We start from the raw sequence: 25,367 nt of genomic DNA on the forward strand, positions 1-25,367 counted from the left end.
ATTGTAGTCCTACACACTCTTTATTCAGCCAAAGTATGACTAAGATAAGTCTTTCTGTACACGGAGAACCACATAACGAATTCTTCCCAACACACAGAAGATGAGTTACCAGCACACCTTGAGGAAAAAGCACCTGCCTACACCTGTATGAAACTTCTTCCACTGCTTGTCAGATTTATATCTACTCCCTGTCTGACTTACAGTGAGTGGGACTTGCAAGCCCAAGTGAATCCTTAAACAAAAGACTGAAACTTAAATCCGTACTCACAAATCCCAGCCTTGTAGATACAAAACCTGGAAATACCATCGGGCTAATTAAGCTGATTGGCTCGCTCTGTCCTGAAAGAGGGCCGGCCTGCCAATCAAAGGTGGATGTTCCTGCCGTAACAAACTCCGGCTACAGCTTTTCTTTCCCGCTTGAAGCCGGAGGAAGAATCAACCTGACAGTGGAGCGTGTGATTGGACAGAACTGCCCAGGCTGTAGTTGTCAATCAATCAACCGAAGAGTTGAGTATTTCTTACCCTTTTTACAACGCCACACACCTCTGAAGCTGCCAGGCGTGAAAATAATAGATACTTAGGATAAAGACTCCCAGTGTAATTATACAAACCTGCAGAAGACAGTCAGTCCTCCACTTTGTGAACACACAATGCACTCAGTTCTCTCCTGACATACTCTCGCCTCTATCTCTGCCTGAAAAAAAAAACATCTCCAGGTATCTATGCTCTCGAGGAGGGCAAGGCAAGAGAAAGACAAATAGCGTGGGCTTTTTATCACCAAAGCCCTCCTGGAAACAGACAATAGCCACACAGGTCTTATTTTAGTCACTGCCTTTTGTGGCTGCCAGCCTTCTCAAACTCCCTCTCTCCCTCTTCCCTTTTATTTTCTTGTGTTTTTCCTTGGGCACAGTTCTCTCTCCCTCTCTCCCTCTCTTCCTCTTTCTTCCCTTCTCTTTCAATTGCAAGCCTATTTGGAGCATGTTTGTTTTCACGCTTTCTCTTCTTGTTCTCAATCTCTCCCTCCCTCTCAGTTTCTACTGCTTCCCCTCCTCCTTCGTTTCCCTCACAGTGTGTGTGTATGTGTGTGTGTGTGTGTGCTGTACATCCATCGATGGATGTGAGGCGTGTATAACCTCAGGTAAGCTCAATGAAGCAGCCTGACTAGCCAGAGTGTCTGTGGGAGGCTCTGGCTCATCTCTGCCTGCATCCCTGTAGCCTTAATCTGTGACAGACCATTTCATAATCACAGCCAAGGGGCCTTCTCTCTCTCTCTCTCTCTCCCTCCGTCTCTCGCTCCCGCTCCTCCTCCTCCTCCTCCTCCTCCTTCTCCACCTCCTCCTCCTCCTCCTCTTCTTCTTCTTGGTCCTCTTCTTCTTCTTCTTCTTCTTCCTGTGCTCCTCATCTCCTTTCTTCCTTCTCTTTTTTCTCTCCCAAAGTGCAATAATTCACAGGCATGCACCCTCCCACAGGCGGATTAGCAGGCGGCATGCTCGTCCTACATAATCGCAGCACAATGGAGCCCATACGTGCAGCCGCCACAGCCACGCCATAGGGCACAATGCATCTGCGCTGTCTCCCCACGACAAATGACACCGGACAAAATGGACCCTCAACAAGCACCCAACAGCTGCAGTGAAGGCAACCAGCAAGGGCCCAGTGCTGCTTCAGTGGCCCACTTTGGGCTAAATGAGTATTTGATGGTTTTGTGATAACCTGCCCTGGAAAAAGATGTCATTCTCCCCTTATAACTGCTGGAAATTGTCTGCTTGTTTGTCTTGGAGTGTCTTCTTAAAAAACAAAAACACAATATGTTAATTTTTTAAGGTTTCATAGTTTTGGACGTGGAGACAGTTTTGTTTTAAGACAAAAGAGATACTCCAAAAGTCAAAGTTCTTTAAATAATAAAAACACAAATCATGGCATCCTTTCTTTGATCTTTGTGCCACATTTAAAGATTCTGCGAACACACTCAGTACACTGCTTGCCTCTAAAATTTTTTTTTCCATGAGCTGGGTCGATTACTGTGCACAACATTAACATATTGTAAAAAAGAAACAAGCATCTTATGATTCATTTTCATTGTCTGAATAATAGCTGAGCCGATTAGCAGCATTGTTGCCATCGGAGAGGCAAAACATCATTACGCTCCTCAATCTGTTTGAGTAATTAAACCATTTGGGAGAATCATCCTGTGTGTTTGCTGATTCAGTCAGAAGGAGGAAAAAAAAACTGCTGTTGAGCGCTGCAGCTATATGTAATGTTACATTTATGTATTAGCTTTAAAGGGCTTAAGTGTGAAGCTGTGCGCAACTGCTCTGGTAACGGAATGTCAAATAGGATCCATCGCTCCATTCCAATGCATTTCATATAATACTATAATGAAAGGCGAGGATTTATACCGTATTAGTATCAAGCTCCATCAGATTTAAGGCCATAAATCCATTCTATATCCTCCAAGTTTTTTCTGTAACATTTTCTGGGCGCTTAATTTAATTTTCTCTCAAAGTGCCAAACGCCCGCTGTTCTTTGGTGTCAGGTGAATGAAATAATTTGCACATACTTTGCGCCTAAACTGTGGAAATCCAGAAGGCAATTGCATGCTTTGCTATATCTCACCAACACACCAGATCCCCTTTTTCTGTTACCCTGTTGTTGAAAACGCACTATTAGGCTCACTTTCAAAGACTGTGGCGGGGATACTTGTGACTATCCAATATGATTTATCCAGCTTTACCTCAACTAGATCTACCTTGTTGCCCTCATGAAATCGAAATTCCATTTTTTCCCCATTCACTCCATTCTGTACTCTGTAATAGCAAAAGATGACATACATAAAGGTCTCCCTCAGCTGGATCCAATCAAACGGCTACAGGTTTCCCCGAGTCTTGGCCCTGTATGTAAAACACAGACACTTTATGTATGGTATAGCTTCCTCTCCCCCCTTTTATCCCTTCTTATTTTGCCACCTCAGCACAAGCCCACACTGCGGTAATCCCTCACAAGTCAGGACAAAAATGAGTGACACAGGGTGGGTCGCAGCTGGAACACACACGGCCGTGCATAAGATATCTCAGAGATTTCCGCCCCTACCTGAGCTTACGGACAGACCCTGAATGTATTAGTGGTTTGGCGAGCCTTATGGCCTGGCATGCTGGAGTCTTGCACGGTGTGGGCCTTTTCACACATGCAGGTTTAGACACACAGGACTTCATTAAAAGCATCACTGCAAGATGATGCTCGCTATATGTAATCCACATGCATGTTCACCCCCTTCTGCTTTGCAACTCCGAAGAGGCTTGTTAATCCTTGCCTGTGTCGAGGTAGACACTAAAATGCACAGCAAGGTCTGCACCCACATACCGCATGAACACGCACAGTGTTGTGTATGCTCATGTGCAAATTTATGTTCATGTCGAAGCACAGATGCATTGCATGTTCCTGAGTTTTTTGTGTTAAAAAAATATTAGAGGGGTGCTGGTGGCCTAGCGGTCCAAGCGACCCACATACAGAGGCTACAGTCCTCGTCGCAGGGATTGACGGTTCGATTCCCGACCGGTCGACCATTTCCTGCATGTCTTCCCCCACTCTCCACTCCCCACATTTCCTGTCTCTCTTCAGGTGTCCTATTGAATAAAGGCAAAAAAAAAACCAAAATATAACTTAGAAAAAAAATAATTTAGAAAATATATGAGGTGTCTTTTCCTTATCAAATTAAAGCTTTGCTCTGCTTCTTTGCAGAAAAAAAGTCCCCTGAGAATCCCAAACTCAATGCATGAAGGGGGTAAGGGGTCAAGATAGCCACTTGGATAAAGGGCCACGCCTGTATTGACCTCAGAGAAGTGAATAAATGAAGTAAACATGCTCACTGTAATAACACTTTAGAAGAAGCAGTATACACGAGGCTCATACTTTTCATAGGAAGAGTTAATCCTGCATGTTTGGGCTACAAATTGGTAATGTTATGCAGTTTTTGTCTCACTTTTGGTTGCTCTTTCTCCCTCTTTACCTCCCTCTTCCTCCACCTCTCCCTCTCTCCATGTCACTCTGCTGATTTATGGCTCTGTTTAAGCGAAGGCCACACGTCTCTCCCGACGCTGCTATTTGTTTCAACCCTGCTTCATTTTTTTCACTCTTCCCCCCCTCTCTGAAGGCAACAAGGAACCAACAAAAATTAACCCTTGGCTCTTATGCACACAGCGAGGTGTGTTTTGCGGCTCTTCCCCCAGTTTGTAGCTGCTTTGAGGGAACTTGACAGGGCTGCGTGTTGACTCCGCTGTTGTTCTGACAAAGCGCATAGCAGGCCCCGGCCCTCTGCTGCTGTTGTTAGGGAGCGTGTTGGAGATGTAGAAAAATGACATGCCACAAGAATGCCATTAATAACGCTCACAGGCAAGGTTGGAAAAATGGGCGACGTCACAAGGCCCTTTTATCAGCCTAATTTCATAAGAGGATTTCATGTCTGAGCAGGGAGAAGTGGCTATTTTTCCTTTTCTTTTATATTGTAAACAGCCATTACTTGGAGAGGTATACAAGCCAGCTCTGGCAGTAAGTGGATATGAATTTCAAACCAAACCATCCTTTTATATCAGCCTCTCTCACAAACACTTTGACATAATCGTGACATCAGACAGGCTCACTTCTTTTACTGCATTTGGCTTCTCACTGCGCCATCATTCATTGCATTTTCTTGATGAGACTTTTTTTTCCTTCCTATCGGCGATACTGAGAATTAGTTCTTATAGATTTTCCCTGCAAACTAAAGCAATTGTTTGACTAAGTCAAAGAGGCAGCTGGAGCCACAATTACATATTGTGAGTGGGATTGTGTTGCCATTGATCCCAAATGTCTAAAGCACTGAGAGGGATGCATCTGACTTTGCTTTGTGTATTGTTGCTGGGTTTTTCTGCCATTGCGCAGTATTGTACTATATTTGCACTTCTTCTTCCCTCTTCTCTGTCTGTGCCTTTGTGGCAGGCTGGCATGCAGGAGGCTGTTGTTTACCCTGGTAAGCTGCCCATTGTCTCTGGTGGGAATTCCCTTTGGAAGCGAGCATCACGGGAACAAGGCTCGGCACGGAACAGCTAACCGCTGAGGTGCTCACGCTGCACACACAGGGGCCTCCGTGCATCCACTGGGATCTGATGCCAGGGGTATGATGGCCATCCCCTGGGATTGGAAGAAATGGCGAGACGGAGACAACAAAAGGCGGGAGAATAGAAATACTGTAACAGAAGGGGAAAGGGGGACATACCGTGGATAAAAGTAGAGGATAAACAGCAGGATGAGAGTTTAGAGGTTAGAATCTCTTAGAAGTAGTAAAAGCAGAGTGAAAAACACATGGAAAAGATGATCAAAAATCCCAGGAGTGAAGGGAGTTTTTGATAAAAAGAATGAATAAAAATTAATGCAGCTGATGTTATATAATGTTAGGACCAGAATGAGATCAGCTGTATAAATCAGCCACATAAAAATTAGGTAAAAGCCAGTCTGAAATATTCCTCTCCCTCCATCATTTCAAAATCAAGGCTTCCTCTACTGTGACCTCACCTTCCTACACCTCTGCTCCACAGTCAGTGCTGACTCCAGGCCCAGCCGCGCCGGGGGGTTGGAGTAGAAGGCGTGCCCCAGCTCAGGTGTGTTAGCAGTGGATGCAGGGCACTGACAGGACGGGTTAGTCTCCTGGCCAGATGTGACTTGACAGCGGTGAGGCTCGCAGGGCCCGGTAGGCAGGTTGGATGCTGAAGGCCTTATAGTGAACCTAAAGCAAACAGGACTCAGAGGGAGGAAAATGCACTCAGAACAGCACTGACTCACATCTCAAGTCGGACAGGATGAAGCGTAGTTCAATCAGCGTCACTCCCTATTGCTCTGCTGTTTCATAATGAAAACAACAGACAGCTGAGTTGACTGTGTGTACTTAGTTTAGCAAACATTTGATGCTTTAACAGAATGCTGTCAGAGTACAAATGACAACTTATCACCATGAAAGGGTCAATTAAATAACCCTAAATCTGTTATCCGCTAAATGAGAATCATCCTATGTTTTTAAAGAAGCCGACTAAATTGCTTTCACTTTTGGGAGCAGTCGACTTCTTTACGACAAGTTGAAATGCCATTGGTTAAGATAATGGAAGAGAGGGATGTAAAGTTCAGTGGAAGAGAGCCTAATGCCTTCTTAAGGTGAGCCATTTCAGCACGCAACCGCATTTGTATACGTCTGCGTATTTACTCACGAAGGGAGGGAGGTGACCTTTCCATGTGGAGATGGTGTCTGCATGGAAACGCTGCTCGCTGCATCCTAATGGCCACCCAGGGCCACCTCGCCTCTGTGGCTGTCCTGATATTTGCCTAAATGCGTGGGTGAAAGTTTTTTTTATATTTTTTATTTTTTTGGGGGCATCCTGGAAATATTTACATAGAGTCTGCGGTCAGTAGAAATGACGTGAGGGGAGAAAGAAGGCGGTGTCAAAGGGTGTTAATGTGGTATGAGACCTGCTGAGAGCCCTTGTTGTCCAAGGTTAACAGGGTGCTAATTGGTGCTATGGTAGAGTCGTGCATATTTTCAAGGATGTGGTTTCCTTTTGTCTTTCCAGTGCATGTTAGACCACCATAAGAAGCTAAATTAGGTACTTTGTAACAGAAAATAGAACTGAAATACAAACTGAAACTATTAAACTGTCTGACTTTGAGCCAAAAGTAGTTTCAGCTTGAGCCTCACATCACAAAGAAGTTCACAAACTGACAAACACACTCCACAGAGTAAGACTGACACACTATCATTAGTGATGCTGCTCTGACTGAGGGTTAAGGCAGAGGTCTCTCAGTCAACATGGCTTCCTGCCTCCTGCTGCTCTGTGGATCATTAGGAAAATGAACGATTGGAGGGCTGTTCGGGTCTGGGTGTGTGTGCGTGTGTGTGTGTGTGATTCCTGTGCCACTGGGCTCAGGGCAGCCTGATTACTCTGCTCTGTCTCCTACTTACCTGCCGGCCCACTGACTTACCTTCAGCATACTAACTCCCTCCACTTCCATCCTTTCGTCTCCCAAACACACACACACACACACACACACACACACACACACACACACACACACACACACACACACACACACACACACACACACACACATACACACAACCTGTGCACATACACACAAGTGGGAAGGAATCACCAATGCATTAATTTGTCCAGATTCATCTCTGCAAAACTTCTGAATGTATCACATCTTGACAGACGATTCCAGGCCAGTAAATCTATTCCTCGGGGTATCTGTGTACCTTTGGAGAAAAAAAAAAATCCCTTTAGCTTGTAAAACCCCTCACCACCACCACCACCACCACCCGTTTTTCCTCCTCTGTTTTATGTGTGTATACCCAATTGTATACTCCAAGGCAAATGGCACACATACATTTTAAAAGCACATCAGTGGTCGGGGCAGAAACCCCCGAAAGGTGGGAGAAATTACAGGATCAACGATTGATGTCAGGGGAACAAATCTGAGCAAGGGGCTGGAGATTTTTCACTCCTGCTAGGTCGTTTGTGTGAGCCGTCCCCATTAACAAGCAGAGGAGATAATGTTGGTGGGTGGACACAGTGTGTGTGTTTGTGTGTGTGTGTGTGTGTGTGTGTGTGTGTTGTGTGTCTTGCCGAGCCTACGTCACAGTACACGTGCCGAGCCTGACAAAACAAGGGATGGAGGTCATGTTTGGCATTTAAGCGCCCGGGTTCTGACTTTATTTTCTGCTCTTCTGTACAAAGTGAAGACAGATCTGGAAAGAAATATAGATATATACTTAATGTATTATTTTGTTTTTAATATGGAGTATTTTTTTAAGTAAAACATTAGCCAGCTACCAAACCAGAAATTTAGCAAGTTTGTCCTGAATTTACAAATTATAATGAATGAATTATAGAAATGCATCTGTATGTATCCCTTAATTTAAGCACCAATGTATAACAAATCCACCTCCTCACTCTCTGATTACCCTAATGTGCTTCTAAAGAGTACAAAGGAATAGAGTTGTCTTCTGCTTTTTATAAATTCCCACCGTTCTTTATTTTGCAACACAAACAAATTCACACTCTGCTGTTCACACATTAATTATGCAGTTAGAGAAAAAGCTGCAATAGTGGAAAAGGAAGGAAGGTGAAAATGAGGAGTTGAGTTTGTTGTGCTGGCTCGTTGAATATTCATATAAAATCAATTTTTGATGCTTTCGGGCGTTGTTTGTTCCAGGGCGGCGGAGCCACGTCCTATTTGTGAAGCTGTTAGGTACCAGGAAATGGGTGAATCCGCTTTGGTGAGAGGAGAAAGGTGTCTGTGCTTCAAGGTAGACATATGTGAGGTGTCTGTGGCAGACTGTGGGAGATATTTTAAGTGTGGCTTAATCACCTGCCCCACCACCCCTACTCACCCAAATTTCATTTGATTAGATTTGTTTAATATGTCATTCAGCGCCAGTGCCATGGCAAAGCTGATTCGCTCTGACAGTCAATGCGGCGCATGTCTGACGACCGCTTTTGTTGCTCTTTCTAGTTCCCCGTCATCATTCTTCCTTGAGCTCGGCACAGTTTGTTTCACCTCTCCAAGATGTTTGAGAGCACTTAAAGATAATTATTGCCAAATGATGCTCTAATGAGGGAAACAACTGTGGTTAAGTCTTTGTGAGAGAGCCGGGCCTGCTGGCTGTGAAGCCACCTTTTTAGGTTTCATTTTGTTTCAACGCTTGACAGTGTCAGACTTTCTATAGATGTTGCTCCAATCTGACGCATGCCATAGTAATTGGCTGGGCGCAAGAGATGCAAATTGCTGAGGATTTATTAAAATGCACCTTAAAGGGGTTAGAAATGTCTGTTGGCAAGTCAAATTACCATTTCGCCTCTCTTTGAGTCTTTCTTTTTTTTTTTGTCAACCTCCCTTAAACTTCCTGTGCTCTTGGAAGAGGTCAGACGCAGCCCTTCATTTGTGGAGGAGGATTTTCGTCTCCTGTGGAAAATTGCAAGGCATTTAGAGCTATCAGAGAGGGTCAGGGACCTTTCCTTTAATTTTCCTTTATCTTCTCTACCATGCTGTACGACCCCAAGCACATCACAGTGCTGCTGTCTGGCCTGTCTCTGTGCATGCTGTTTATTTGTGTACCTGTTTTTCCTTTTCAATCAGAAAGGACGGAGTTTTCTCTCCAGATCTTGGCCCATGCCTCACAGATATTTAGATCTTTTTTTTTATGCCTCTCCAAGCCGTAATATGTTGTTACTGTTGTTAAATTCAAATAAAAGAATCTGAAGTATTAACTTAAGATTCACAACTTAAGATCTTGTGAATATTTTTTAAGGTTGGATGATGAGATTAATGTTGCATGCATGTTCTGGCAGAGCTTTCCTGCAGGTGAAGCTTTTGTGTTGCAGCCTGAACTTCCACAAGAATATTAATGACTGTGGTCGATTGTCTCCGTTCAAAAACCTGCTTCCCCTCGGCTGGTTTGTGTCTCTTCAGTGTCTTTAAAAGCAGCGGTTGCTACAGGAACGCACGTCTTGTCCCCGGTCAGCCGTGAGTGACAGTCCTCTCTCGTCTGTGACATAATGACACAACAATGAGCACGGACGGACAAGCGTGCTCTCCTATAAGCTCTCCGAGAACACGTTAGCACAAACATTTCCCCAGTAATCCGTAACCGAGACTCGCAAGCAGGGGACTGGAACTAATGAAGACAACTATTCAATTACAAGCTCAATTAATGCAAGTGCCTGGGAGCACGGATCACAGATGAGCCATGCAGCTAGCCTTAGATGTTGTGGACCACAACTGGAGGCGAATAATACACTGAGACACTGAATTTCTCCTCAATCCCTTGGCTTAGCACTCATGGCTGTCTCCACTTTAACGTGACTTCATGGGTTCATGAGAGGGACATAAGAAGGTGCCTCAAATCTATGCCTTCGCCCACTGTGCAGGGTCATAAGGAGCTGAATTGACTTTGTCTAGCTATGTGACTTCAATCTCTTCTTAAGTATTACTCTGTTATTGCCATTCTCTCCTGAGGTTCATCTAAAGCAGCATTATATTTGACCAAGCACAACAAAAAGTCCAATTTAGCCTGATTTCCCTTATTCCAGCTTTGATTCTTGCTTTGGCTCCTATTGATTTCATACAACTTCTCTCCTGTTTCTTCTCTGTCTTGTTTTTGGATAAATCCATGTTGTTTACAGTGTGCGATGACCCGCGGGGCGTCAAGATTATTCTTAACCCTCATCCTCGCTGCGGTTTTGTGCTGTTATCGATAGGTAGCCATGTTTGTTTTTAATTAAGACCCAACCAGAACACAGATGGGACTCCGTTCAGACCTCTTGGCCCAATTAAAAACAAGCTTTCCTACTTCACTCCTACCTGCTCTCTCACCTGTTTTCATGCATTACTTTGATAAAGAGCTTTATATCAGTGGGGCATTTACATAGGGTGATGCACGATGCTTGAGTCCTCATGATGCAAAGCAACTGTGAATTACTGCGAAGTATTACATCTGAACATAGAGCACCTTGTTGCCCAAAGGGAAATCTTCCTCACTGATTAAAGATTAAAGCTGAAAAAACACTGCGGCTTGCAAAAGAAGAAAAAAAAAATCTCTAATTATTTCCCTAGAAATAAAATAAAGCGATAGAGGCCACTGGGGAGTTGTGTCTAATTATTTCATTTATCTGTAAAAGGCCTCATGAGGATGTTTCCTTCCTTTTTAGTTTCATTTTTCTTCTCTTGTTACACCTTTAGCATTCTGTTCTTTATTGCATCATATCACATCTCTTCCTCTAGTTCAGACCGAGGACAGTAATTGATGTGCATGTGTTCACTGGATTAGGAGACATTGATGGTAATTAGTAAAGGTGACTCTGAGCAATTCAAACTCCAGCACAGTCCTCTGTGACTCATTAGCCGAAGCTATGCTCTATAGACCTCTGCTATAACCACAAGCAGGGGAAGGGGATCCCCTCTCCTTGATCACACATTAAGACCATTAACAGTTTGCACTCCAGAGTTCGGTATGTACGAGATCAATTATGGGTAACTCATCTGTACATTTTCTTTTTTACACATTCTTTTATTTTTATAGAGAAGAGGAGAGTTGGAATCGAGCCCGGGCCACCCGCTACATGGGCACACAACTTAACCATTAGTCTAAGTGTGCTCCCATTTATACATTTTCACACCTGACATAACTGACTGTAGTGCCTCAAAATGGCTTGAGGCTGGTTCTGTCAAAGTTCTCTCAAACACTCATGATGTTATGAAAGAGCTATAGAAAAACCCCATATAATAGCCAGACCAATATAGGAACTTTGATACATTAATACTGCTTTTATGGCAGGATAAGTCAACAAAATGCATCCAGTCAGCAAGTTTGAGAATTTTTGAGCTTGAATTGAAAAAAAAAACATTCTCCAAACTTTCTCAGAACGCTGTTTTCTGACTTCGTAAATTCATTTTTACCTCTTATTAGTTAAGACCGCTGAAGAGAGACAGGAAATATGAGGGGTAGAGAATGGGAAACGACATGCAGTGACAAGGATTGTGTCTGGGAGTTGAACCAGTGACCGCTACAATGAGCACTACAGCTTCTGTACATGGGATGTGTGCTTAAACCCCAGGCCAACAAGTGCCCTTTATTTTACAGTGTCAACCAGTGTTGTTGCAGGTGACTGTCTGCTCAGCTGTGATGATACATGTGCAGCAGACAGTGCTGAGAGTATTCTAAACTACATAGTCAGAGAAAAAAGTACTTGATGATAACATGTAGTCGTCCTCATAGGCAACTCCTCTGAGGAGTTTTTGACTGGTTGTGAAACAGATTGAAATTGATACTGATGCCTCTTCGTGAAATACATAAATCATACAAGACCATTAGCAGCTAGACTTACAGTTTTTTAAATCATTATTTTTAATGCTTGAACCACTGCGAGGTGTCTGACCTGATGATGGAAGCACAGTGAAGAAACAGCCGTACTTGTCATGTACAGGACAACATCAGAAAAGCCATAAGATGTGCATCTTTGTCCAAAAATGACAACAACCAAAAGTTCCCCATAGGAGCTTTAGGATTGTTTTCACATTTAGGTTTTTGAAAAAAATGTGCGCCCTGATACTGAGACATCTATAAGGAGCACCTATTGGCCTTATAATGTTAGTGACAGATACATCAAGCTCCACGACAGATACCACAACGTCCTGCATTGTCTTTTGCTTGTAGTCCCATTGTGGACCATTTGAAAAGAAAAGGTCACTGAATTTCAACTGAACAAGTTTCACTCAGTACAAGGACTTTTTTTTATACATCTCCTGTGCTTCAGACTTGATTTCCTTTGTGGCATGTATTGTTTGTAGAAACTAACAGCACTCTATTAATGGATGCTTCTTCAAGGTTGTTATCAAGTCTTTGGTGTGAACACCAACTAGCACTGACTGGGCCCCTTAAACACTTATACTGCATCCTTGGCATTCTGTTGTCTCTCTTCTTTAGCATAAAATAACACAGCTGACAAAATGACAGCATGTGGCTGCTGTTGTTAGCACATGACATGTAACTATATATATAACCGTAGTTATTGCTCAAAGTCTGCCTGTGGCTGTACTCAGAAAATTGAAGTTTCATCTTTGTTTCAACCTTTGCTAATAACGGATCCAGGGTGTTTTCTAGTATTGGACTAATACAGATGCTCACTGTAGGTTTGCTTAGGCATGACCAAGAGTAGATTCTGCACTGTTTGAGGCATGTGTGTGTGTGTGTGTGTGTGTGTGTGTGTGTGTGTGTGTGTGTTGTGTGTGTATGTGATGGGGGCACCCAAAACAAGGTTTCCCTGGTGAGGTGACAGAGGCAGCTATGCCAGTAAACAACAATGACAGTAATCATATGTGTTTGTGGTGCTATGCTTCATCACCTGTCCAGCACCAAGGCTTGTTAAAGGACAAATGACTCTTAATAAAGCATATTCTTTCCCCTCATCTCTCTCTCTCTCTCCCCTCTATGTCCCTCCTGTCAGTGTCCCTCTGCCCCCCCCCAGCCCTGCCCCCACCTGAGGAGGCCAGGTTGCCAGGCCGTGGGGCGGTGGGATTGGCCGGCTCCACGCTGAGATTGATTACCCCTCTAATCTCAGGACTGCCAGTGTGTCTCCAGGGCAAAAACTCCGGCACGAATCCCCCCTCTGCCCAGACTCCCACCCTTGCTCTGTCTCCTTACCTCGTCTCTCCCTCTTCCTCCATCCCCTTCATCCCTCTGTCCCTGTGCTGCCAGAGGCACTGAGGGACGACACTAAGTCACAGCTCCAGACAGGGCCACTCGCTCGCAGTGCCTGCCTTGTTCGCCATATGTCACGGCAAATGGGGCTCCCGTGGACTCTGCCTTGGACTCACAGGGAAAAAAATGACACAGGGAGGTGGAGAGGGGACAAGGGTTCTAGGCTGCATGAGTTGGGCAACACAGAGAAGAGCAAAAATGTGTTTTTTGCTAAGATTCAAAAATCTTTAAAACCATGTTGCTCTTGTGGGAGCAAGAGAAGCTAAAACCATATACAATATACATAAAAATGAGCTATACTGTCCTTTTTCTTGGTTGTTGAAATGCGTTGTCTCCTGCCTGTGTTCACACATTATTTGTTGAGGAGATCAGGTGATGACATGACACCCTTCCAGTGTGCATTATCACAGCATCAAGGACACAAGACGCATGACAACTTGTAAAGGTGACAATTGTGCTTGGTGATGCTACGACCTGTCATCCAGATGCCGGTGAAATGAGCTCTCTTGGTGGCACTTCAGCTTCTTTGTTGACACAGAGAGACTTTCACTTTGGCTAGGTGGTGACATTACCTTTCAGAATGTCACTCTAGCTCTCGATTTCCTCGAGTAGAGCCAGATTTTTTTTAGATAAGAGTGGGAACAGAGGGAGAACCCACTGACAAAACAGTTAGCACAGTTGAATCACACACTGAGAAGTATAAGAACCAAAAATAAATATAATTTCATCATTAGAAAGTATCTGAAACCATAATGTAAGAAGCCTTTCAGCTGTTAATTATGTCCTATCCTAAAAATATAATTTACTTTAAATTACATTTCCATTTACTCTAGTTGAGCTAATTTCAACTTAGCTCCATTTTAAGCTGGTTACATTGGAGAGTGTGGGCTTTGCTCGCTGTACTTAAACCATTCTTTTCAATGGCCAGCAGGGGGCTACTCTGTTGGTCGGTGGCATCTGACTGAGTGGCAATACTCTGTCTGGCTTAAATTAGCATTTGCTGAGGTGTCTTTGACAGCAGCATTGCTTGCATGCTTACCTTTTAAGGTTAGGTGACACATAGGCGCACACTGCATACACGGTGGTCTGTGTGTTCAAGTGAGGAGCTTCTTTTAAGTGATATCAGACAGACCAACAGTGTGGATGACTCATGGAAAAGGAGAAACTGGTAGCAGAATGACGTGTTTCTGGTCTTATAACTGATGTTCCATGTCCTAGACTAAATCTTTAGTCAGCTGAATGACTTGTCAGATTAATGGGTTATTAATATTTTTATCTTTGTCGGCCTGAAATAGTGGTGTAATGTTGTGTCTAAGCTGTATTGCATCCACACACCACTTGCCAGAGCTACATCTTTAATGCTCAGCTCCTTGGATGTAAACAAGCACGGATGTTAGATGGCATCTCTCGTAGCATGATGTCATTTAACAATATTTTGATCTAGAAAATGGAGATAAAGATGTAGGGTGTGTCTAGTTAAACTGGCATATAATGGGAAACCAGCGCATGTTGATGTTATCCTGCAAGGAGGACAAATTGCTGGTGGTGCTAGCTCTGCTACTGTTAGTCACACTCTGCAAACCAATATGACTGTTTATCTGCATGCTTTGCAATTTTAGGTTAAGACTGGTTAAATAACTTGTGTTCAATTTTGACTGTTATCTGAGTGTTTGTCGCTTCTGATCATCCTTTATTCTGGGGCCCACTTAAACCTTTAATTACACAACTGATAAATATATAACAAATCAACACTCTAGACCAGGGGTGTCAAACTCATTTCAGTTCAGGGCCGCATACAGCCCAAGTTGATCTCAAGTGGGCCGGACCAGTAAAACCATAACATAATAACCCTATATATAAAGACAACCCCAAATTTTCCCTTTGTTTTAGTGCAAAAAAATGGATTCATGGAAAATTGGATCATGAAGTGCTCTAAAAAGTCTATGAATTTCCGCCGGATTATGCAAACTGCAAATGTTCTTTTTCCTCACTTTGAGAAAAAAAGTCCAGGAGCGCTGTTCAGGTGCGCTATGATTGTATGTAACCCTCAGAGGACAGATCTGAAATAGCAGTTACTTTTATTGAAAAATTGCAAACATTTTTACTTTTCAAAGTCATCTCGGGGGCCTGATTGGAACCTCTGGCGGGACGGTTTTGGCCTGCGGACCGTATGTTTGACACCTCTGCTCTAGACAGTAGTGATGTGTCGGTCGTGAACGATCCGGCTCTAAGAGCCGGCTCTTTGAAGTGAACGACGGGAGCCGGCTCCTGACTGGGAGCCGGCTCCTGACTGGGGGGCGTTTTCTTTTTTTTTCTCTCGTCTTTTTCTGTTTAAGCCTCACGTGATTGGTCAAGACATGGTGGCGTCTTAACCAATCATGTGTCTACATTGAGCAGAACGGGAAGGGGAGGGGTTACAGACACACAGCACAGTGAGCATACCAACAGGTGGGAGACGAGAGGGAGAACATGCGCAACACAGAAAACGCACTGGAAAGGTGAGAAAACAAGTGACTGCAGGAAACACAGTAAACTTTAAACACAGTTCAATGGCATAGTCAGTTTAAAGGCAGAGTGTAGACTGTGCAAGGTGAAAATGTCATCAATCAGGCTCCACAAAAAAACTGCAAAGTCACATTAGATCTGTCTGTGAAGGATCTCAGTCATCCAGGTCATGGACATTAGAACTGTTTATCCATCAGTGCATTTGGAAGAATAAAGACAGTGAAGGGAACCTGCTGTTAATGAAGGCGTTTAAAAGTTTATAAATAATATACAGACAACCAGAGATTGGACCTTTTTGTCTAATTGTGAGGGGTCTTGTTTTTGTACTTTACAATATTTTTTTTAGAACACTGCTCCGTGTTGAGTATATAAATAAAGCCGTATGAATAATAAACATTTGATATAATGTATGTTTTTTACATTAGTTACTCATTTTAAATATAATATTACATTATTTTAGGTCATACATTTATTTAAACAAGAAATAATCTGAGGAGCCACTCAGGAGCCGAAAGAGCCGGCTATTTGTAGTGAGCCGAGCCAAAAGAACCGGCTCTCTAAAAAGAGCTGGAATTCCCATCACTACTAGACGGATCAGTTGTGTCCCAACATAACAAAAAAATGCTGCGTAAAAGGGGGGCAACAATATTGAGTGGACAAAGATTCAGTTCACATACATCCATTCAGTCAACAGATCAAGTATATTTTTCAAAATCTAAAAGATTTAACTTTAATGATTTTTCTACTGGTCTTATTCTTACAACCCATGATGGGGCCTAACCCCAAATTTTGGGGATCAGTACTGAGGCAGGAAATGCAAATTTGTGGATGACAAGCTGCTGCCACGGTGATGTACTAATTACAATAAAGGGACAAGGTGTATCCACAGAATGTAAAACATGTTGTGGTTTCACTGTAGTAGTCCACCAACCAATAGGTGATATGGTGGTTATTTATTTTCATACACACTCTATGTGACCACCAAAGGCCCTTTCCTGGCCTTGTGACTAAAACTTTTACTTTTGATCCATTTTATTCTCACTGGCCTTAAATACATTATCATTGTTGGCATCTATATTCAATTGGCCCTTTGTTCCACCACACAGATAGGAAAACAAAGGCAAACACAAACATAAACCTAGCTCGTGATGGCTTCAATGGCGACAAGTCCTGTGATTCATGGCTGCAGTAAAAGTGGAGGATGGGGGGCTGGGTTATACCATGGTGAAGATGTAGAGATGGTGTTGTTGTGATGTGGTGTTTACATGCGTCTGCATGTATTTACCCCCAAGGGTCACATTCAGCATGCGCAACCTTGCAGCGCTCTGTGTTTGAAGTGATAGATTTTTGGCTAAGGAGCAGTTGAAATGATCCAGGATTGGGGAAGAATCTGGAGTGTTTTATTTGAATCTTAAATACAGAGTTCAAATTTAAGAGCTGTTTTCAAAAATGGTCCAAGTTAGTAATGTAATGTGATGTTTTTAAAAGAATAAAATGTTCTGTGTTGAAACTTTATGTTTACTAAACCACCTGCACCAAGGCTAGTCTTAACACACAGGATGAGTAATGCTTTAAAGCTGATTTCACTTCATACGTATGAGCGCGTCCCCAAAAGCACATGGAAAGGGCCAGACAAGCATCAGAAGGCTCTTTGAAGTGCTCTTTCAGGCCACAATGGATTGCCCACACACAAACGTACTCACAAATACACACTTGAGAAAGTCTTTGAGGGCACTGTTTTCTAATTCACCTCTGCACCTGTTTATACCTTCTCCCCATTCTTCCTTTTTTCCATGTCTCAGTGAGTCCGAGTCATAGAAAAAAAAAAAAAGGAAAGAAAAACAGCGTGGGTGAATCTGAGCAGAGAAACATCCTCTGGGTCTTTTTCCTTTTTTAAAAGAACTCCTCCAGATCTCATGTTTAATTTATGAAGGAGGGCTCAGGCGTGATACATCCTGGCATGACAGGCAGAGTCCATCTTTGTCTGGGAAACGTGGATCGGACCGGACCAGGGGTGATATGCCAGTCCCCATCAGGGCCCCGGGTGCCACAGACTGGTCAACAGCTGGGAGCGAAACCAAGCCTTTCATTGGAACCGGAGCGTGGTTAATTAAACAAGTTCCCCTCGGTCAGAAAGCAGCTGGAGTCGGTTTTACTCCATGTGCCAGTCAGTGCCAGGCTGGCTTGAAGGCACACTCCAGCACACAAAGGAAGAGGAGATGCGACAGTGTTCTTTCGACGTAGGAATGTACAAAACACAAGGAACACATGAGAGGATGTTACTGTTGGGGAATATTTAGATTTAAAGATTCTGAGTCTTAGGACAGGAGTGGGATGTGCTTGCTTCGGCTCACCCACATCCTACTGTAAGCATCAATCCACAACCCACACCCTGAAACCCAACTCCACAGCTTTATATGCAAGCATATGACGAACAAATTTGATTTGTTTTAGGCTCCCAAGATCTGCATACTTACAGTGCAGACAAACATACCAACACGCACACACACAGGCGCAAACACAACCACAAACAAACTCAAACGAGTGAAATCTTGTCAAGCTGAGCACCGAGTAAAGATTAGGCATCCTTGTCCGCCTTCACAGCCTAAGACGCCGTGGTCAAACCCGGGGCTATTTCTGAGAGAAAGATAGAGTGGCAGTTGATAGTCGACGGAGAGGATGTGAGAGAAAACAAGACGTATTCGGAGTGCTAAATCGGTTGAAGGGTTGCAAACTGGGGGAGGGCGAGATGGAGAGCAAGAGAGGAAGAAGGAGGAGGGGGGGATGCTGGGTACAAAATAGCCAATTTCATAGTACACATGTGGATTAAGTTCCCTCCTTTGAAAATGCTCCGGAATGCCCATGTACCAATTACGCCCCGGTGGTACAGGCGGGAGCTATGGGGCCATGTTTTTGGATGTTCTTGCGCCTGTGTGCGCTCCGGCTTGCCAGATTGTCTGCGGGCAGCGTTTGTTGCCTGCTTTGATTCGGTGCCAGTGAGGCCTCGCAGGCTCTTGGCACCCTGACACCTCCCCATCAATACGCTGGCACCGTGTGGTAGGGGGTATCAAAAATGACCCAATTAGAGGATGGCAATGTGTTCTGACAGGCACTACCTGGTGGGGTGTGTTTAAAAACTGCCATCCTTCTCCTTTTTCTTCCTCTCTCACAGTCTTCTCGCTTTACTCTCTACTTCCTCTCCCTCTTCTGCTGCTCTTTCTATTTTTCTTATATTTCTTCTTCCAGCTCTTGTCAAAGCGTCTGATAGTGGTGGAGATGTGACTCGGTCTGCCTGCCTTGACACCCGCTCTTTGTGCGTGTCTTTCAGCTGTTTGCTACAAACATCCCGCCACTTTGCAAGTGTACACATGCGAGAGGATTGGTTTTGACTAAGAACACTGTGATTAGGGAGCTCAGTGACAGAAACATTATCCACAGAGTTAGCCTGTCAGTGTTCATTGCCATGACTGACAAGTCTCTGGATCTTCCATTCTCTTTCTCTATGTCTCTTTATTTTGTCCCTGTTCTCCATCCCCCCTCTATTCTTGATCTGTCTGTCTGTTCCATGTGTCATTGGAGTTCAGTGGGAATCTCTGCCAGCATGTGTGTCAGTGAGAGCTGGATGTTTGCAGGATATCTGCAGCTCTTTACAAAGTCAGAAAATGATTTCTGAGAAGTTTAAAATCATTAAAAAGTGATTGAATTCTTGAGAAAAAATTACAGTTATTATTAATTTTATATATTTTCTTCTATGTGCCTACCGGTTTGCATCTTCAGCAAAATTCAACAAAATGTATGGTTTGATGACCCCAAATCAAAATACATCTGCGCTTCAAATACCATGAAACTATGACTGAGACTCATTACCAAAACTTTTTAAAGTTATATTTGTGGTTATGTTGCCTTTAATGTACAGGTCAGCTGAAGACAGACAGGAAATGTGGGGAGCAGAGAGTGGGAGAGGACATGCAGTAAATGGTCGAGTCTGGAATCTAACCTGTGACCTCTGCGACAAAGGCTATAGCCCCTATATATGGGGCACGCGTTTAGACCACAACGCCAACAGCATCCCCAAAATCTTAAACTGATATTAAGAAAGATTCAATCATATTCCAATATTTCCAGATCCAACAATTTTTTGTACCATAATGCAGCCAGTGACGGAGCCAGGAGGTGGACATTTATTAAATTATTTTATAAAAATAAATTAAAGTAGATGTGATTATTGGAAGTAACCCTCCTAGGTCTCGGGTAAGCCCCTAATGTTTTCCACACCTGGCCAACCCTTCAACAGTCAGTGCCCCAGTTTGACCACCCAAGACAAAAACTGTGGCTTTGCCACTGAATGCAGTAGGCAATCTGTGCTAGGAGAGCGTTGTGAAATATACATTAGACTGTCATTTCTGGCAGAAATTTTCAAATGCTGAATGCAGACACAGGCCAGTAGAGAATTTGGGAAGACTCTGGTAAACTTAGAGTTTTCAGAAAATGTGTCTTTCCTCACTTTGGTAAAAAATAAAATAAATTTAACTTAGTGTGGCTGAAAATGCAAAGAATAGTTGGACACTTAAAGCTCCTGTGAGGAACTTTCAATTTGTGTTGATTTTGGCGCCCCCTGTCAACAGAGTGGATCTTTTTACTTCCTTGCTTTCCTGAACATGGATACGTTTTTCAGCTTCCTGTCTGTTTTTTAAAAGTCGAACGGATCACTCACTCTGAATTTAACCTGTGAAAACAGGCATAAAAGGGTGAAGGGTGCAGTCAAATTTCTTATCTACCCTACGTCAGCGTTAAAAACAACATAATAAAAATAATCAATCTTATTCCTGATGCTTTGGTTTGCTTTCGTGGGTCATAAAGAGGCATCAGTGTTAATTTCAGCCTATTTCATTAACCGCTAAAAACTCCTCACAGGAGCTTTAAATGAACCGAGTATGACAGATGATCAGCTATAATATGTGTTTAACAAATTTAACACATTTACAAGTTTTACAGGGCAGTCCCCCTTTTGATTCATTTTCATCATAAAAATGTTACAAACTGCTTTCCTTCTCATTTATATCAGTTCTAGTAAAACTGTCTATTAAACCACTCTGAGTTCCCTCTCATTAGATTTAATGCCTCGGTGGCTCCATCTGAGAGCCGACTGTGAAGGTTTGGCATCTGATCCCCTCTGGCGTTATACCGGTCATGAGCTGAGCCCTCACAGGTCTCAACTGGCATGTTAGAGCAAGCTGCCAGCCGAGATGGGCAGTTGGCGCCAGGTCCACTACCAGCTGGTGAGGTTCTGTGCCATTCTCAGGCTCATCTGTCAAAACTGCGACTCCTCCTCCTATGTGTGTTTTATTAAAAGTGTCACTTTTCTCCTTTGGGGTAAGCACCAATCGCAGAAAGAAACAATTAAAAGAACTCAGAAAAAGAGGTTGATTTCAATATTTATTAGTGTTTCTTTTCACATATTTAGTGGCATACATATAGCGACAGCAAAGGATCAGTTTGATATTGATATGGAGCTAATTCACTGTGAAAACTCCACCACTCTATACCATACATCCTCACCACTTATTTCTGCCTTCTCTATTTTCTCTTTGAGCTGTTAACCTCTCGTGTAAGATGTAGTTTCTGTCCGTGTGCTCGTATATCTGCTTCCTCTGCTGATTGATTGGATCTGCAGGTTAAATGATCAGAAAAGCTTTTACAATTATGGGACAACTCTCTTCTCTTAAGGCACCTGTTAAGTTGTTTGTTGCCGGGAGAAACGGACACTTCATCATGCTACTGTAAATGATTTCCCTGCTCCCTCACCTCGAGCTCCCTTTCTCCCTGCTTCATTTTGTAGAGGGGATATTTCTGCAGGAGATGTCGCTTCTTTTTTTTTTTTTTTCTACTAGAAAAAGCACGGAGCGCTAAAAAGGATGTAGTGCTGTTTGAGGACAATTTCTTATCTACGAGTAACGGTGCTTCGGCTAATTTGTACGACTTGCCACATCCTTCCCAGGCGCAACAGCTGAGTGCTTTCAGAGAAAGACTGATTTGACTTTGGCCATTATCTTTTGATAGATAAGAGGTCTGCAGGTGCTTTTCTCATCCCTCAGGGTGTGGTTTTGAAGATGGAGGACATGTTTTTACCCATTGACATTGATGCAATACAGCCCAGAAGCAAAGGTGCTAATGTCTGTGTGTAGTCCACTCAATCCTGGTGCCTAGTGTCCTCTTGTCGCCCTGGCCAAAGCCTGCGGAGCCCTATAACCAAGGACTGTGCCCACCAACCATGAGTCATTAAGGTGTGTTTAGACAGGGCCAGGGGTCATTCTGTTGGACGGTAATGTATAGTCTCAGAGTGGACTCACAAATCAGAGGCAGTCCTCTCCAAACACGGGAAACAAAGAGGAGAATGAAATGAGGAGTGAAAAGTTGGATGTCTCTGTTCAAACAAAGTGCAAACAGAAAGTGAGTTTGGTACATTTCAGAGCTCATTTACCCCAAAATTATGTGTCACTTATTTAAAAACAACTTTAAACACGGCAAAATGTTTTGGTAAAATTATCGTATTACTCCAGTTGCAAGCAAAAAAGGCTAAAACTGGTATTTATCTTGCATAAGTGGAGCAAATCCTGTAGGTAAGTTTTGAAAAGCAAGAGTTCACATGTATTGGGAAAAAAAATCACACTTTGCAATTAATTAAAGTAAACCCTTTCAGTTTAGTTTTTACTGTGTTTAAAAGCCTGAAACTTGACCATTAACCTCCAAATGGATGTGAAACACTGCCACTGTTCCCCTTCCCCTCTCTCCTAACAATGTGCCACAAAAAGGACTGTAAAATGAAATGATGAGTTTTAAATGTCTTTTTTCCGGCAAACTCAATTAGCAACATGTTTTTTTCCTCCCCTTTCTGCAAAGAGCCCTACATTAGCACCAAGGCTAGTTATTATTTCCAGCGCGGACATCTTTACAAATCATTTCTCTTTGCCTTTCCACCGCTGCCTCCCGTGTGCCACAATGTTCCAAAGTGGGCTCCAATTATGAAAGCATTAAAAATGCTGGTGAAGGATTTAGGTACATTACACCACTCAATGACATTCTACTCGCCATTATGTTATTAGCAGAGTGCTATGTGTAAAAAGGGCCTTTAATTGAGAAAGTGTTGTAGAAAATACATTTAAAGCAGCCACTGTTTCCCTCCCTCCCTGCCTTGTGCTCAGACAGCTGTGCCTGCTGGGAAAAACTCCTCATCGCAGATGATTTGGCTGAAATCCTTCACTCATGACAGGTCTTGTAGGGCAGGACAGACCTACAGAAATACAGGTATGCACACACACACACACACACACACACACACACACACACACACACACACACACACACACACACACACACACACACTCAGGTACACATGTGCACCTGCATATTCTTTGTCTAGCCTCAATCTTTTTTTTGGGAAGACTTTAAAAAAGTAGAATTAGCAATGATTAAATAATGATGAGTAAAAAGGAAGCTTGGCCCTGCATCAGTTACAGCACATGCATATTATGGCTGCAGCTACCAAAGTCTTTGATCATGGATTCATCCGCAGAGAATTCTAACTGTCTTTAAGTGTATAGAATAAAACTAGAACATATAAAAGGCCGTTACAGTCCTCCAGAGATGAAAATTATTTCTTTAAGTATCCTAATTTGTCCAACCAACCTTTTTCCCTAAGAGGTTTTTGTCTAAATTGTGTGGATAAGTAAGGGATAATGTATGGTTAGCAGGTAGTTGTAGGTAACAGAGTCCTGACAAGGTGAGACAAAATCCTGACGCTAAGCAAATGGGTCTTGTCCACCCTGAAATTGATTTGACATGACGTGTGATCAGTTTGCCTCTAGCGTTGCTCATGTTAGTGAAAGTTAATAACCGTTGTCCAGAGGGTGTCAACGGATTTTGACCAATCAGAATCAAGCATCTCACACTATCGGAAGATCAGTAAGAAAGCTGGGTAATAAGAAAACTTTTAAATTCACCAAATTGTAGATGTTGGAACCATAGACTGTATAAATAATGGATGTAGTATCCGTGACGTCACCCATCTGTTCCTGAAGTGCTGTTTTGAAGCCAACCGTCGGCGAGGGTTATATTGGAAATGCTGAACGCAACCTAATGTCTGTCGAGCTAGTGTGTTCCCACCTGTCAGTCAAGTCAGTCATTTCCTTAATGGAAAAAAAACTTGTAAGTTTAATGTATTTGGACCTGTCACAAAAAAATGATTCACCCCCCGGAGGTTGCTGCTTGGCTGGAACAAGTTAATTTTTATTTTTAAAATGTTTAAGTTTAAGCTCCTGTGAAGAGTTTTGGGACAGATTTGTAGTGGTGCCCATCTTATACTTGTTCTCTTCATAGTAAAATGAGATTATCAGCCATATGATTGGTTATATCTATAGACTGAATCTGAGTGCCTGTGTTCTAAACGGGTATCACTTTGTCCACAGAGGGGGCCAGAATCCACACTAACCAAAAGTTCCTTATGGGAGCTTTAAAAAGGCTGATGTAGTTATTCAGTGATCAGAATAGCTACAGATTTTCTATCTCTCAACTTATCAAATGTATTTCTTGCAAAATCTTTACCTTTTTGGTTCATAAGGGTTTTAGAAAATCAAATAGAAGCCATTTCTGTAACTGACATGAAAGCACACAGTGCCACAGTCCCAGTATTCAAATTCTCATTGTCTGATAAATGGTCTTTTATATGAAAAAGAATCGTGCCGTATGTGTCCCTGCAGATTTGAACTCTGTGGCGTGTTTTTTTTTTTTCATTTTTCATGTCTTTCTTTTTTTCTTTCTTTTTTAATATTCCATCTTCTGCTAATATAGCAGAGTAACAGATGGAGTTTGGGTTCTGTCCTGTGTTGAATCCACACACCCTATGTGTCATCTGTCATTACATTCAGATCATTGTTCGGAGCTCAGTGGCAGCGTGACTGAGTTAGCCATGGCTTGACAACTGTCTCTCTTTTACACACACACACACACACACACACACACACACAAACACACACACACACACACACACACACACACACACACACACACACACATGAGAAGAATCTGTGTGTCTTTCTGTGGCCCGAGTTCAGTTTCCCAAAAGCGGACAAAGATGTCGTCCAGAGATGTTGAAAAGCATTGGTCACAATATACATGTCTGTTCTGTGTTTTGAAGGGCTTTCTTGACTCAAGTGCAAATAATATTATACTCTAATAGATCTGTTATTTTTGAGCCCTTTTCATACGTGTTTTTCTGCAGGATATCATCTTACAACATTTTGCAGGATAACAGATGATGCGTTCATGTCTTGTATTGCATAAAAATCCAATTTTATAGTCTTCAATAGCAGAATATTTTTCTTTTCACTTATCTAGAACATAAAGCCTCCATCAGTGCACGACATTTACTCCAAACAGAGACAAAGTAAGCAATGAAAGCAAACATAAAACACAACGCAACTGGATTTCCTTACTGAAGGATCAGAGGGTGTCGTATCGTAATGATGACTGAGGTGAAGAAATGCACATAAATGATACATTTTGTATCTCTGCCTCTACGATC

Source organism: Notolabrus celidotus, chromosome 12 (assembly GCF_009762535.1).
Source record: "Notolabrus celidotus isolate fNotCel1 chromosome 12, fNotCel1.pri, whole genome shotgun sequence".
In the NCBI taxonomy this organism is placed as follows: Eukaryota; Metazoa; Chordata; class Actinopteri; order Labriformes; family Labridae; genus Notolabrus; species Notolabrus celidotus.